The 13912-nt window shown below is 39.4% G+C and overlaps 1 protein-coding gene across 1 annotated transcript in view; it reads right to left on the bottom strand.

Moving 5' to 3' along the window:
* Window positions 1-9535, bottom strand: part of LOC118620263 (cytochrome c oxidase assembly factor 1 homolog) — a 70610-nt gene extending 61075 nt beyond the window's left edge. The window contains exon 1 of the mRNA XM_036247370.1: window positions 9395-9535. The gene's annotated coding sequence lies outside the window, so the exon portion shown is untranslated. The remainder of the gene's footprint in view (window positions 1-9394) is intronic.
* Between the last annotated feature and the right edge of the window lie 4377 nt (window positions 9536-13912).

Below are 13912 nucleotides of genomic sequence, written 5' to 3' on the forward strand. Positions count from 1 at the left end.
GGGAATGGCTAGGGCCCAGCAAACTGAGCCCACCAGCACACCTGGCACCATCGGACCAGTGGACACTCTGTGTCAAAACAGACCTGTGCACAGTAGGAGATCTCCCAAGGTGCCGGTCAAGGAAGCCACGGACAGCCCAGAGCCCAGCACCATCCCCCATAGTAGCAACCCCAACAGAGTCTAAATATACCCGCAGCAACAGAGGCTGGGGAGCAGACATACATCCCCAGGCAACAGATGCACAGACCAGCAGATGAGATCCATCCCCAAAATCTACAGCAAAAGCTGAGCAGGAATTGAGCCCCATGGGGCAGCAGCATTCCCCAGCTGCCAGCAACGATTTCTGGGGCTCCACAGAGGCCTGTGCTGTCCAGTAGTTCACAAGAGCAGTGGAAAGCCCTAGCCCGAGAGAGACAGGTGCTATCCAGCCGCCCACCACAGGAACTGCAGGGTGCAGGGGCACAAGAGAGGCCTGTGCGACCCGGTAGGGACTGTGCGATCCAGTTACGCACGGATACTGCAGGGTGCTGAAGCACCAGAGAGGCCCCTCCAACCCAGTAGGGACTGTGCAATCCAATAACCCGCAGGACCTGCTGGGTGCTGAAGCACCAAAGAGGCCTGTGTGACCCAGCAGGGACAGTGCCATCCAGTTACCCACGGGACCTGTGGGGTGCTAAAGCACCAGAGAGGCCTGTGCCACCCAGCAGGGACTGCGCGATCTAGTTACCCACAGGGCCTGTGGGGTGCTGAAGCACCAGAGAGGCCTGTGCCACCCAGCAGGGACTGCGCGATCTAGTTACCCACAGGGCCTGTGGGGTGCTGAAGCACCAGAGAGGCCTGCGCGACCCAGCAGGGACTGTGCCATCCAGTTACCTGCGGTACCTGCAGGTTGCTGAAGCACCAGAGAGGCCTGTGCGACCCAGCATCTCATAACATAGGCATAGAGCCAGGTCCCCAGAAGGACTGTGTGATCCAGTTACCCTCGGGATCAGCAGAGTGCAGAGGGGCACCAGAAAGGCCTGTGCAACCCAGCTGCACACAAGATAGGCTTAGAGGACATGAAAAAGGAGGCGGACTAAATAGAAGCCACTCAGACAATCTCCCAGGACCAAATGGGAATTACAACTAAAATAAAGAAAAATCCTCGAAAAAAGCAACAGAAAAGCAGCAGGACAGGACCATATAACCAGGGACACTGGTAAGATCTGCGAAGGCGCCAGAGGGTGGTGGGCTGGGAGATCACTGACAGCAGCAGTCTTAGATGTGAGCAGTGCTCAGGGGAATAAAGACCAAGCCTGCTCCACAGCCCAGAGAGCCAGGACAGAGCTCTAAAAAAGCCACAGCCACTCAACTGGGAGCTATGGGAGAGGGAGGGCAGACTGGGCAGGAACTCTGTGGGGTTACCCGGAATTCCGAGGGCACTCAGAGTTTTTGCTGAGTTGCGGCCACAAAGGATGGTGGTCAGTGTGCTCCTTCCCCGAGCTGTGGGGAAAAGCAGCAACAGCACCCCCCCCACCAGAGATTCAGCCTTTCCCAAGTGAGGCAAAGAAATAAAAATTGAAGCTCATTAACGACGAGCATGGATCCCACCATCTGGAAATCCTCTTAGGCAGAACACCAGGGCTCCATTCCAAGGCACTGAGTAACTGAGACTACTAGCCACCAGGAAAAAGCTAGAAGATAACTGAACCTTTTCTGGGGTTGCAAATCACCCAGGAAAGTAAGACTTCACAGTGGTGTTTGAAGTGGGCCCACCCAGGGTCATAGTAGAGGGAGCCACAAACAGCAGAACACCAATACTCACAGGTAAATTTGGAAGGCCCAAAACACACTGAGATAGCCAAAATGTTGAAACAAACAAACATATCCCAAATAAACGAAGAAGAGAACTCTCTCCAACATGAGGTCAATGAAATGTAGCTAAGCAAATTATCAGAGGTCGAATTCAGAGCCATGATCTTGAGGCAGCTCAACAGCATGAGTAAAGACATCAGCACCATGAGTAAAGATACAGAAACATTGAAAACCAAGTGAAAATGAAGAATGAAATAGCAGAAATTAAGAACACATTGGAAGGACTAAATAGCAGAGTAGAGGAAGCTGAGGACCAGATCAGTGCATTAGAAGACAGGATAGAAAAAAATCAACCAATCAGAAAACGAAAAGCAAAAAATGATTAAAAAACAGGAAGATAGTTTAAAAGAACTGTGGGACAACTGGAAACATAGTAACATCCACATCATAGCAGTCCCTGAAAAGGAAAAAAATGGGCAAGGGCTAGAGAACATATTTGAAGAAACAGTGACAGAAAATGTTCCTAACTTTATGAAGGAAGAAGGCATTCAAGTTCAAGAAGCACAGAGAGCCCCAAGTAAGAACAACCCAAACAGGCTCACACCAAGACACGTAGTAATTAAATTGCCAAAAATTAAAGACAAAGAGAGAATCATAAAGGCAGCAAGAGAAAAGCAACAGGATACCTACAAAGGAAACATATAAGGCTCTCAGCTGATTCTCAACAGAAACACTGTAGGCCAGGAGGGAGTGGCATGAAGTAATCAAGGTCATGAAAAACAAGGATCTGAATCCAAGACTACTCTATCCGGCAAGACTATCATTCAAAATAGAAGGTTAAATAAACTGCATTCCAGACAAAAAAGGCTAAGGGAATATATTAACATAAATCCAGCACTGCACAATATGCTAAAAGAACTGCTGTAATTAGCAGGAGAAATAGGAAGAAAAATACAAACACACTAAACAAAAATGCCATAAATAAGTACATATCAATTATCACCTTAAATGTGAATGGTTTGAATGCTCCAATAAAAAGACACAAGAGTAGCAGACTAGATAAGAAAGCATGACTCACATATATGTTGTTTACAAGAGACCAACCTCACAAAAAAACACTCACATAGATTGAAAGTGAAGGGATGGAAAAAAACCTTTCATGCACACAGAAAATAAGAAAAAGCTGGGGTAGCAATACTCATATCTGACAAAATAGATTTCAAAAAGAAGGCCATAACTAGAGACAAAGAAGGCCACTACATAATATTGAGAGGATCTACCCAACAAAAAGATATAACCTTGGTAAACATATATACACCCAATATTGGAGCACCAACATATATTAAAAATCTTTTGGAGGACTTCAAAGAAGACATTGACAGCAATACAATCATAGTAGGAGACTTCAACACCCAGTTGACATCACTGGATAGATCTTCTAGACAAAAAATGAAAAAGGAAACACAGATTCTAAATAAAGCACTAGATCAAATGGAGTTAATAGATATCTACAGAAAATTACACCCCAAAACTGCAGAATTCACATGCTTCTCAAGTGGAAATTCTCAAATACAGACTACATGTTAGAGTGCAAACTAAGTCTCTACAAGTTCAAGAAGATTGAAATCAAATCAAGCATCTTCTCAGATCACAGTGGCATGAAACTGGAGATCAATTGCAACAAGAATATGCAAAGACATTTGAAAACATGGAGGCTAAATAGCATGTTATTGAACAATGAATGGGTTACCACGAAGATCAAGGAAGAAACTAAAAACTTCCTGGAAACCAATGAAAATGAACACACAACAACATAAATCTATAGGATGCAGTGAAAGCAGTTCTGTGAGGGAAGTTCATAGTACTACAGGCCTACCTCAAGAAGCAAGAAAAATTTCTAATAGACTATCTAACCTCACAACTTAAAGAACTAGAAAGCAAACAAAAACAAAACCCTAGAGCAAGTAGAAGGAAGAAAATAGTAAAGATCAAAGCAGAAATAAATGACATGGAGAACAAAAAAACAATTCAAAGGATCAATGAAACAAAGAGCTGGTTCTTTGAAAAGATAAACAAGATTGATGGACCCTTAGCTAGACTCACCAAGAAACAGAGAAAACCCAAATACACAAAATCAGAAATGAAAGAGGAGAAATAATAACTGACACCAGAGAAATACAACGGATAGTTAACAAATATTATGAACAATTATACAGCAACAAATTCGACAATCTAAGCAAAATGGACCAATTTCTAGAAACACATAGGTTCCCAAAACTTAACCGGAAAGAGATAGAAAACTTGAACAGACCAATAACAACAGAAGAAATTGAAGATGTAATCAAGACTCTTCAAGCAAACAAAAGCCCAGGCCTGGAGGGCTTCACGGGGAAATTTTACCAAACATTCAAAAAAGAACTAATACCCATTCTCCTCAAACTCTTTCAAAAAATTCAAGAAGAAGGAAGACTTCCAAAGTCGTTTTATGAGGCCAGCATAATTCTAATTCCAAAACCAGAAAAAGACACTACAAAGAAAGAAAACTGCAGACCAATATCCCTCATGAGCATAGACGACAAAATCCTAAATAATATACTAGCAAATCGAATCCAGCAATACATCATAAGAATTACTCACCATGACCAAGTAGGATTCATCCCAGGCATGCAAGGCTGGTACAATATTCATAAATAAATAAATGTTATACACCACATAAACAAAACGAATAAAAAAAATCATATGATCATATCAATAGACGCTGAAAAAGCATTCAACAAAATCCAGCATCCATTTCTAATAAAAAAGCTCACCAATCTGGGAATAGAGGGATCATATTTCAACATAGTAAAGGCCATATATGACCTACAGCCAACATCTTACTCAATGGGAAAAAATTAAAAACATTTCCCTTAAAAACAGGAACAAGGCAAGGATGCCCACGTTCACCACTCTTATTTACACAGTACTGGAAGTCTTAGCCACAGCAATCAGACAGGAGGAAAAAATAAAAGGGATCCAAATTGGAAAGGAGGACGTGAAACTGTCCTTTTCGCAGATGACATGACACTAAATGTAGAAAACCCCAAAGACTCCATCAAATATTTACTAGACATAATAAATGAATTTGGCAAAGTAGCAGGATACAATATTAAAGTCAAGAAATCGACGGCATTCTTATATACCAATGATGAACTCACAGAAAGAGAAACTAAAAAAACCATCCCTTTTACCATCGCAGCAAAAAAATTAACATACCTAGGACTAAACTTAACCAAAGAAATAAAGGACCTATTCACAGAAAACTACAGGTCATTGAAAAAAGAATAGGGGAAGAAATAAAAAAGTGGAAGTACATACCTTGTTCATGGATTGGAAGAATTAACATCATTAAAATGTCCATACTACCCAAAGCAATCTATAGATTCAATGCAATCCCCATCAAAATACCAACGACATACTTCACAGAACTAGAACAAATACTTCAAAAGTTCATATGGAACCAAAAAAGACCTTGAATAGCCACAGCAATCTTGAACAAGAAAAACAAAGTTGGAGGTATCATATTACCAGATTTCTACAAAGTTATACTACAAAGCCATTGTAATCAAAACAGCCTCGTACCGGCACAAGAACAGACATATAGACCAATGGAACAGAAAAGAGAACCCGGAAATAGACCCAAGGCAATATGCTCAATTAATATTTGACAAAGGTGGCAAGAGCATACAGTGGAGTAAAGACAGCTTCTTTAATAAATGGTGTTGGGAAAATTGGACAGCTACATGCAAAAAAATGAAACTAGACCATCAACTTACACCCTACACAAGAATAAATTCAAATTGGATGAAAGACTTAAATGTGATTCATGAATCCATAAAAATCCTAGAAGAAACTGTAGGCAACAAAATTTCAGACATCATACACAGCAGAATTTTCACTGATACATCACCTAAGGCAACAGAAACAAAGGAGAAAATGAACACATGGGACTACATCAAATTCAAAAGCTTCTGCACAGCAAAAGATACAATCATCAAAATGGAAAGGCAACCCTCTATATGGGAGAGCATAATTGCCAATGATATATCAGATGATGGGTTAATTTCCAATATATATAGTGCTCATACTAAACAAAAGGAAAACTAAGAACCCAATTAAAAAATGGGCAGAGGAACTAAATAGACACCTCTCCAAACAGGACATACAAATGGCTAAGAGACATATGAAGAAATGCTCAACATCACTAATCATCAGAGAGATGCAATTAAAACAACAATGAGGTATCACCTCACACCATCAATGGCCAGAATGGCCACCATCAACAAATCATCAAACAACAAGTGTTGGCGAGGGTGTGGAGAAAAGGGGACTCTAGTACACTGCTGGTGGGAATGCAGATTGGCACAGCCACTATGGAAAACAATATGGTGTTACCTCAAAAATTAAAAATTGAACTTCCATTTGACCCAGTGATTCCACTTCTAGGAATATACCCTAAGAAGCCTGAAACACCAATCAGAAAGAATATATGTACCTCCATGTTCGTAGCAGCACTATTTACAATAGCTAAGATCTGGAAACAGCCCAAATGCCCATCAGTAGACAAATGGATAAAAAAGCGGTGGTACATATACACAATGGAGTACTACGCAGCTGTAAGAAAGAAAGATCTCAAACAATAAGTCCCTTGAGATAACATGGAGGGATCTGGAAAGTGTTATCCTAAGCGAAACAAGCCTAGCAGAGAAAGAGAAATAGTACATGATCTCACTTATTTGTGGAATATAATGAACTTAACAGTCTGAGGAACAGGATAGTCCCAGAGATGTGGAAGTGGGGGTACAGACTGACAACCCCCTGTAGAGGGGTTGGTGGGGGAAGAGATGAACCACAGAACTTATATGCATGTATGTATGAACAATAGACATGGACAACAAAGGTGGGGACAGGGTGGGGAGGGATGGGGAGGGGAAATCAGTGGGGGGGAAAGAAGACACATCTGTAATAGAAATAAATTGATTTTAAAAAATTAGACTTAATTTAATTTATTTATTCAAAGGTGATTATAAAAATAAGAGTCCTTGGAGACTTGCAATTGTTGATATTAAAGTATATAAGTAGGATTATGTTAAAAAATATCTAAAGGATTTGGTCCATAACATATTTTAGGCCCAGTAATAAATCTGTTTGAACTTTTTTCCTTTCTGTATAATTTTATAGAGTATTATCTGTAGATAGCATTAGTGAATATTATCTTCATACAGCATTAGTAAGGTTCCAGTGTACTGTTTTTCACATATCATTTACGTTTTCTCTTAGTGGATACGCAGAAACCTTTTCTAATGCATCTTACTATGTATTTAAATTATTTGGAAATGTAGTGTTCCTGAGTTTAAACATAGTATGTCATTTGGCAAGAGAAATTATTTTGTTAGCTCTCTGGCCTCTTCCTCCTCTCTTAAAGCTATTTCTGGAATGTGCTTAGTCTATCATAAAGTACCTTAATATAAAAAGTTTAATGCAATTGAGTTATAATAAACAAGTAGCTTACTGTAGTACATTTCTACTTTAACTGTCACAAGAAGAGAAGAGATCCTTAGTTTTTATTTATACCCCCTAAATAGGAGACTATTATATTAGACATACTTGTACTTATTTATTTTGAAATTACAGTTGACATACAATATTAGTTTCAGATGTACAATCCTGTAATTAGACACTTAAATAACTTGTGACCACCCCAATAAATCTAGTACCCATCTGATAACATATATACTTATTACAGTAATACTGACTATATTCCCTCTGCTGGACTTCACATTCCTATGACTATTCTATAACTACCAATTTGTACATTTGAATCCCTTCACCTTTTTTACCCATTCTCCCAGCTCCTATTCCCATCTGGCAACCGTCCAAATGTTCTCTGCATCTGTACAGACTCACTTCTAAATAAAATATTCATTGAAAAAAAAAAAGGAAAGAAAACAGATATCATGACTACTGGACTGATGCCATCTGAACTGAAAATTTTAAATACTGTTTAGAATTAGCATCACCATGTTAACTTATCCGCACCAATAGAAATGCCTTCCTTCCACTGATATAATTGCTCCCCTTTCCGTTCTCATAAATACCCCTGGGCTTCTGCCTGAATAAATGCTTCCAGATAGCTACTCTGTGGTCACAAATAAATGCTTCTTGCCTCCCACTTTGAAAGGCCTTTTATTTTTAGGTTAACAGTGTTAATGGCTGTACAACTTTGTGAATGAACAAATAAATAAATGTACATTTTAAATGGGTATTTCTATGGAATGTGAACTATATCTCAATTAAGCTTTTTTTTTTTTTTTTTTTTTTAAGAACTGTAGACTGTGTTTTCCCCAATTATATCCTCAGCTTCAACAAATTCTGACTAAATGAAAAAGTAAATTTCAAAACAGTGGTAAACCATTATAAAACTCTGTCAAATCCAAAGTAATGCAATCTTTGCAGGTTGGCATGGAGGGAGTAGAGTGTTCTTTTACATGTGTTTTCCATGAAAGGAGATGAGACTGAGAAATTCAACTGAACAAAGACCTTGAAGGGTCTTCAGCTAGACTAAGGATTTTTTATTAACCTAAATCAACGGAAATGCCAGAAAGATTCTGAGCGAAGGAAGAACACAGGCTGCTTTTTCAATGTGAGTGTAAATAGAGAGCTGCACCCAGCTGGTGTGGTTCAGTGGTTGAGCAGTGGATCCACACACCAAGAGGTCAACAGTGGGATTCCCAGTCAGGGTACATGCCCAGGTTGTGGGCCGGACCCCCAGTAGGGGGCATGCAAGAGGCGGACAAACGGCCAATCGGCCAACCGCTGTTCTCTCTCATCATGTTTGTCTCTCCCTCTCCCTTCCTCTCTCTCTCTAAAATCAATAAAATAAAATAAAATTATAAATAGAGAGCTGCTATTTCTATTCAAAGTTGAAGTAGGCCAATAGAATACTTTGAAGTACAGTAATACCCCTCAGGTAAGAATCGAGAGGAGATAGGGGAAGATAGAGGAGAATCACCTATCAAAATATAAGAATCTTAATATAACTTTTTAAATTACACTCAGTAGACCGTGCGCGCGCACACACACTCACACGCACAAAGCCTGACACTCATGCATACACCTACACATGCATCATCACCTACACTGAAAATCATTTCTACAGTCAGCCCCTGTGTACAGCTCAAGAGTGGTCCGGGCGAAAAGTATTATAACCACTGAGCCAGAAAATTCTACAATCATCTGGGCAGGGTCCTTCTCACAGCGTACTAACTTACGACCACCAACAAAGTGCCCAGTTAGACCGCTTCACAGGACTCCCAACTCTTCACAAATGTGCTCTTGAGACCGCTTAGTAGGGACCACAGGACAAAGCCAAGATTAGCTACACACGGTTTCATAACTCCAGGGTGAGGAGACCCCTGGTAGCATCTCAAGGCCCGGAGCCTACCGCCAAGCCGCGTGCAGCTGAGAGAGGAGTCGAGCCGCCCCAAGGTGACCTCTCAAAGGCCTCCCTTTACAGCAGCCCACCCCGCAGCAAACGCGCCACCCGACTGCTGAAACAAACCTTTCTGGGCATAGAAGAGACCAGATTCTTTCTCCCAGAATAATCTATCTTGTCAAGGATAGAAATACCACACCAGGGAACACTTGAGATCCCCTGCCAGGTGTGAGACGTAGGCAGGAAAAGCCGGCTGGCGGGCACGTCCTGTGGAGAGCAGTCGAGACTTCCGGTGTTTCCTCCTCGCAAGGCTAGAGCGTCAGGACACGGGATTGCTTGCTCAATGTGGACCAGCGGCGGCCCAGCCTTAGACGCCGGATTTAGATCGCCCGGTTGGCCAGTCTTCAGCTTTCTAGGTGCTAAAGCTCATGCCAGGAAGGGGTTCGCCTCCTCAAATCTTCGCTTATTGTTTTCTGGGTCCGGGTAGCCCACAACATATATGCAGTACAGCAGAGCTTGCTGAGGAAATTTAAACTAAAGGCCCATGTTGCTCTTTTCAGGGCTCTCGCGCTTGGATGACCCCCCAAGGACGCGAAACCACAGGTCATCTGACCCATCCCCCCACCCTACCCCCACACACACACTCTGGCACTGAAGTTCATCTTGCTCCTTTTGGCTGAGAAACTTGGCAACAATAAAATTTCTTTTATTCACCATTTATTTGTTAAATGCCTACTGTACTCTAGGGAACACCAGTGTAAGAAAAAATTGGAATGGCCCTGGCCAGGTACCTCAGTTGATTACAGTGTTGCAGGTTCGATTTCCAGTGAGAAAAAAAATCAATAAATATTTTTATTTTAATTAGAAGAACAAGAAAATACTGGAATGGTCTCTGTTCTGGTGGAGTTTAGTAGTAAAGTGCTAACAAACTGATAAAAAGAACTCAAATACTGAGTTTCTTTATAGGTATATTGCAGGCATCACAGTTCCAGTTCCTGCTTGTACCAGAAATGGTCTTGACCATGACTCCAGTTGACAGAGGAATTTGGACTACAGGAATTTGGCCAGTGTTGACCAGTACCAGCATGCTGACATTAATGACATTATCCGGACAAGAAAGGACACTGCCTGCATGATCACAGCCCCTCCTCCTGATCTCTTTATTCTGGCTTCCTTCTCCCTTCCCGAATGACAGAGAGAAGAGGGAATGAGGGGCAAGGGGAAAGATTAACTAACGAACTTATGCATAATCAATGGACACAGACAGTGGTGTGCTGAAGGCCTGAGTGGGGGACAGGAGCAGAATGGAGGTGGTTAATGAGGGAAACGGGGACATCTGTGATATTCTCAACAATAAAGATAACTTTAAAAAAATAAATAATAATAATAAACCCTGCCTGTTTTGAGATGTTAAGATGACCTTTGGACAAGAGCCCCCCATCTTCTTGAAATGCCAACATTTGAGTAAAATCTCTTTCCTTTTTCACTAGCATCTGTCTCATCAAGTTTGATATTCATGGCACATGCAGCAGAACCTTGGTTCTGGTTACAGTTCCATGGTTATCATTATCATTGTTATCATTTACTTTTTTTAGTGTTAGTTAAGCTTGAAGTCCAAATACTTTTCTCCATGAAGCAATGAATCTCAGGATTGGTGAGTCACATAAACTGTGTTCCAAAACCAGACTAATCAAGTTCAGTCTTCAAACTGTTGATCACATATGTCTATCAAGAAAAAAAAAAAAAGATTATATGCATGTACCTTGTTTGGTATTGATATATTTCACATACTATAAAACTGTCCTAAGATTTAAAACTTTAAAAAGATGAGATAAATAATATGAATAGAAGTTCTATTATTTTCTTTCCATGCAACAAATAGGTTGTCATCCATATATTCCATTACTTTGGAATCTAATGTCTGAGCATATTATCAAGGGGGCCTATTATTAAATTATGAATACCCAGAATAGGTTTTTCACAAAAAAAATAATATAAACTAAACGTGTTTCAGATGCTTGAACATAAGGACTCTCTGAACAGTATCTTACATCAGAGGAAATGAAGAAATAAAATAGGTTTACATTGAGTAATCATTGATCAAACATTGACGATTGGCTTCTTAAATTTCCAAAGAAAGAGATTAAGATTGCAATGCCTTACACCAAACTTAATATTTTACCAACTAAATAAACTAACAAAAAGCTTATGAGGTTTTGTATATATGTACTTTAGATAACATTTATGAAAATAAATCCCAGATCAATTACCTCTGGAACCATACCTGAAATAGAAACATATTTACTTTGTAAATAAGAAAGCATAAAATAGGTTCTTCTGACCATTTGCTTGATAACTTATAATTTGTGTTTCTATCACTATACTTAAATCTACTAAAGTTTGATCTAAATTGTTAATATGGTTTAAAAAATACTCCACAGTGCATAATGTTGCTATGTATCTACCCAATATTTATTTCCCTTACTACTTTGTAACAAAACCCATTCTTGTTCAGGTAGCCTCCCTATTCTCAGTATCAGAAATGATACTGATCTCTAAACCAGTCACCATACAGAATTCCTCTAGGAGTGATTATTGGTCAAGGGATGAACAAGTGATACAAGTTTGCTTAATCAGAGTGAATGAAAGAACTTACATTTTATACTTAGGAGAAATTTTTTTAACACATTAACCTCTTAACATTGAAACATCTAGCCCACATCGTCATTGGAACCCATCTTGCCAACCACAAGGACATAAGGCTGCTTCTCAGGACAACTAAATTAAGTGATGAAGATATTCCAGTCAGAGAAAAACAAGTACCATATGATTTCACCTATGTGTGGAATCTAGTAAACAAAATAAACTAACAAACAAAATTGAAACAGACTCATACATGCAGAGAACAGACTGACACTTGTCAGAGGGGAAGAATATTGGGGTGCTAGGTGAAAAAGGTAAAGGGATTAAGCAAAGAGTAAACAACCCTCATGGACACAGACAACAGTATGGTGATTATGCGATTTATTCTTCAAGATAGACCATACGCCAAGCTATTAAACAAATATCAGTGAATTTTAAAAGATTGAAATTATACATAATGTCTCTAACAATAATGAAATTAAATTAGAAATAAATAACAGAAAATATCTGGAAAAATACCTGAGTATTTGGAGTTATTTAGGAGGTGATTTAATCTTTAAATATGTGTATTAAAACAAGAAGAAAGGTATAAATCATGATTGAATTTTCCACTTTATGAAGCTAGAAAAAAATAAATCAAATAAATTCCAAGAAGGTATGAGGAAAGAAATAATAAAGATAAAAACAAAAATAAATAAAATAGAAAACAAATAATAGGGAATGTTTACAAAATCAAAGATTAGATCTGTGAAATATAAACAATATCCATAAATTGCTAGCTACACTAATCAATAAATGAAGAAAACACAAATTAACAATATGAGGGATGAAAGAGGTGATATCACTACAGATTCTGCATACATTTAAAATTCTGAAGATGGGATGACCATTTCAAGATATCCTGAGATGAGACAAGGGGTTTTTGAATGTGGCCACTCTAGAATGGGAACATGGCCATGGGTGAGTTAGAGTTCAACAGGGGCAATTGCTGAAGGGAGATCCTAGTAGGTGGGGTAATGAGTTTTTTATTCGAAGTGACCCAGTCACCACCATTTACTTATGAGGAGAAGGAAAAAACATGGCAAAGAATCAAGTTAGCTTTAAGACATACAAAGTTGCTCAAAAGAAGAACAATAAACAGTAAATAAGTGGCTAGAAAGATGTCTTAAAATGACAGATAGTATTTAGACAAAGAAAGGGAAGAACATTTCCACCTGAGGAAATACTCTGAACACAATGTTAAGAAAAGAAGCAGCTTATTTCTAAAATTATATAAACTTTATGTAGACATGTAAATATACTGTCTTAAATTTTCTTTTGTTAAGAAGAATTTGTGCAAAATGGCTGGGTCATCTGTCTGCTCTAGACCAATCTTCCCAGAAGTAAATTACCCTGTAATAAATCCTGTTACATCTATAGAGCTGCCTGCTTTAACTTTCAGTCTGAAGACATGTTTTCATTATACTGTCCATTATATCTTTGTCCCACCTTCAGACAGATGGCAAGCCATTCAGGATACTAAAAACAAAACAGGCACGGGTAAAGAGAATGGATGGAGTTGGGGTAGGAGGACCCATTGTTCCTGCTTGGGGAAAGCCTGCTGTCTCTAGGAGAAATCTCATGCTATTTACCTTTATGTGGAGAAGGATGGTTTGTATGCTAGATGAATGTGGACCACCTCATAAGTGGAAGGTACAGCCCCAAAACACCAGTAGGTCTTTGTGTTTGTTTGAAGAAGTATGCATTACACACTGTGGCAAGGAAGAAATAAGCATGGCTGCAGCAGTGGACTGGCCCCTCTTATTGGCAGTTGGATGGCCAACAATACTCAGATAAAGGTAAAGCCAGGATTTGAAAGTTAGAGAAAAACTAAAGCTGAAAAAAAGAGAAAAAAAGACGTTAGACAGTCTAAAGTCTCTTAAAATGGGGACTGAGGAGGAAAGATTCTTTGACTAGATCTCATTTTTTTTTTATTATGGAGGCTGTGACATATCTGTTTGC

Source organism: Molossus molossus, unplaced genomic scaffold (genome assembly GCF_014108415.1).
Source record: "Molossus molossus isolate mMolMol1 unplaced genomic scaffold, mMolMol1.p scaffold_m16_p_7, whole genome shotgun sequence".
NCBI classification, from domain to species: domain Eukaryota; kingdom Metazoa; phylum Chordata; class Mammalia; order Chiroptera; family Molossidae; genus Molossus; species Molossus molossus.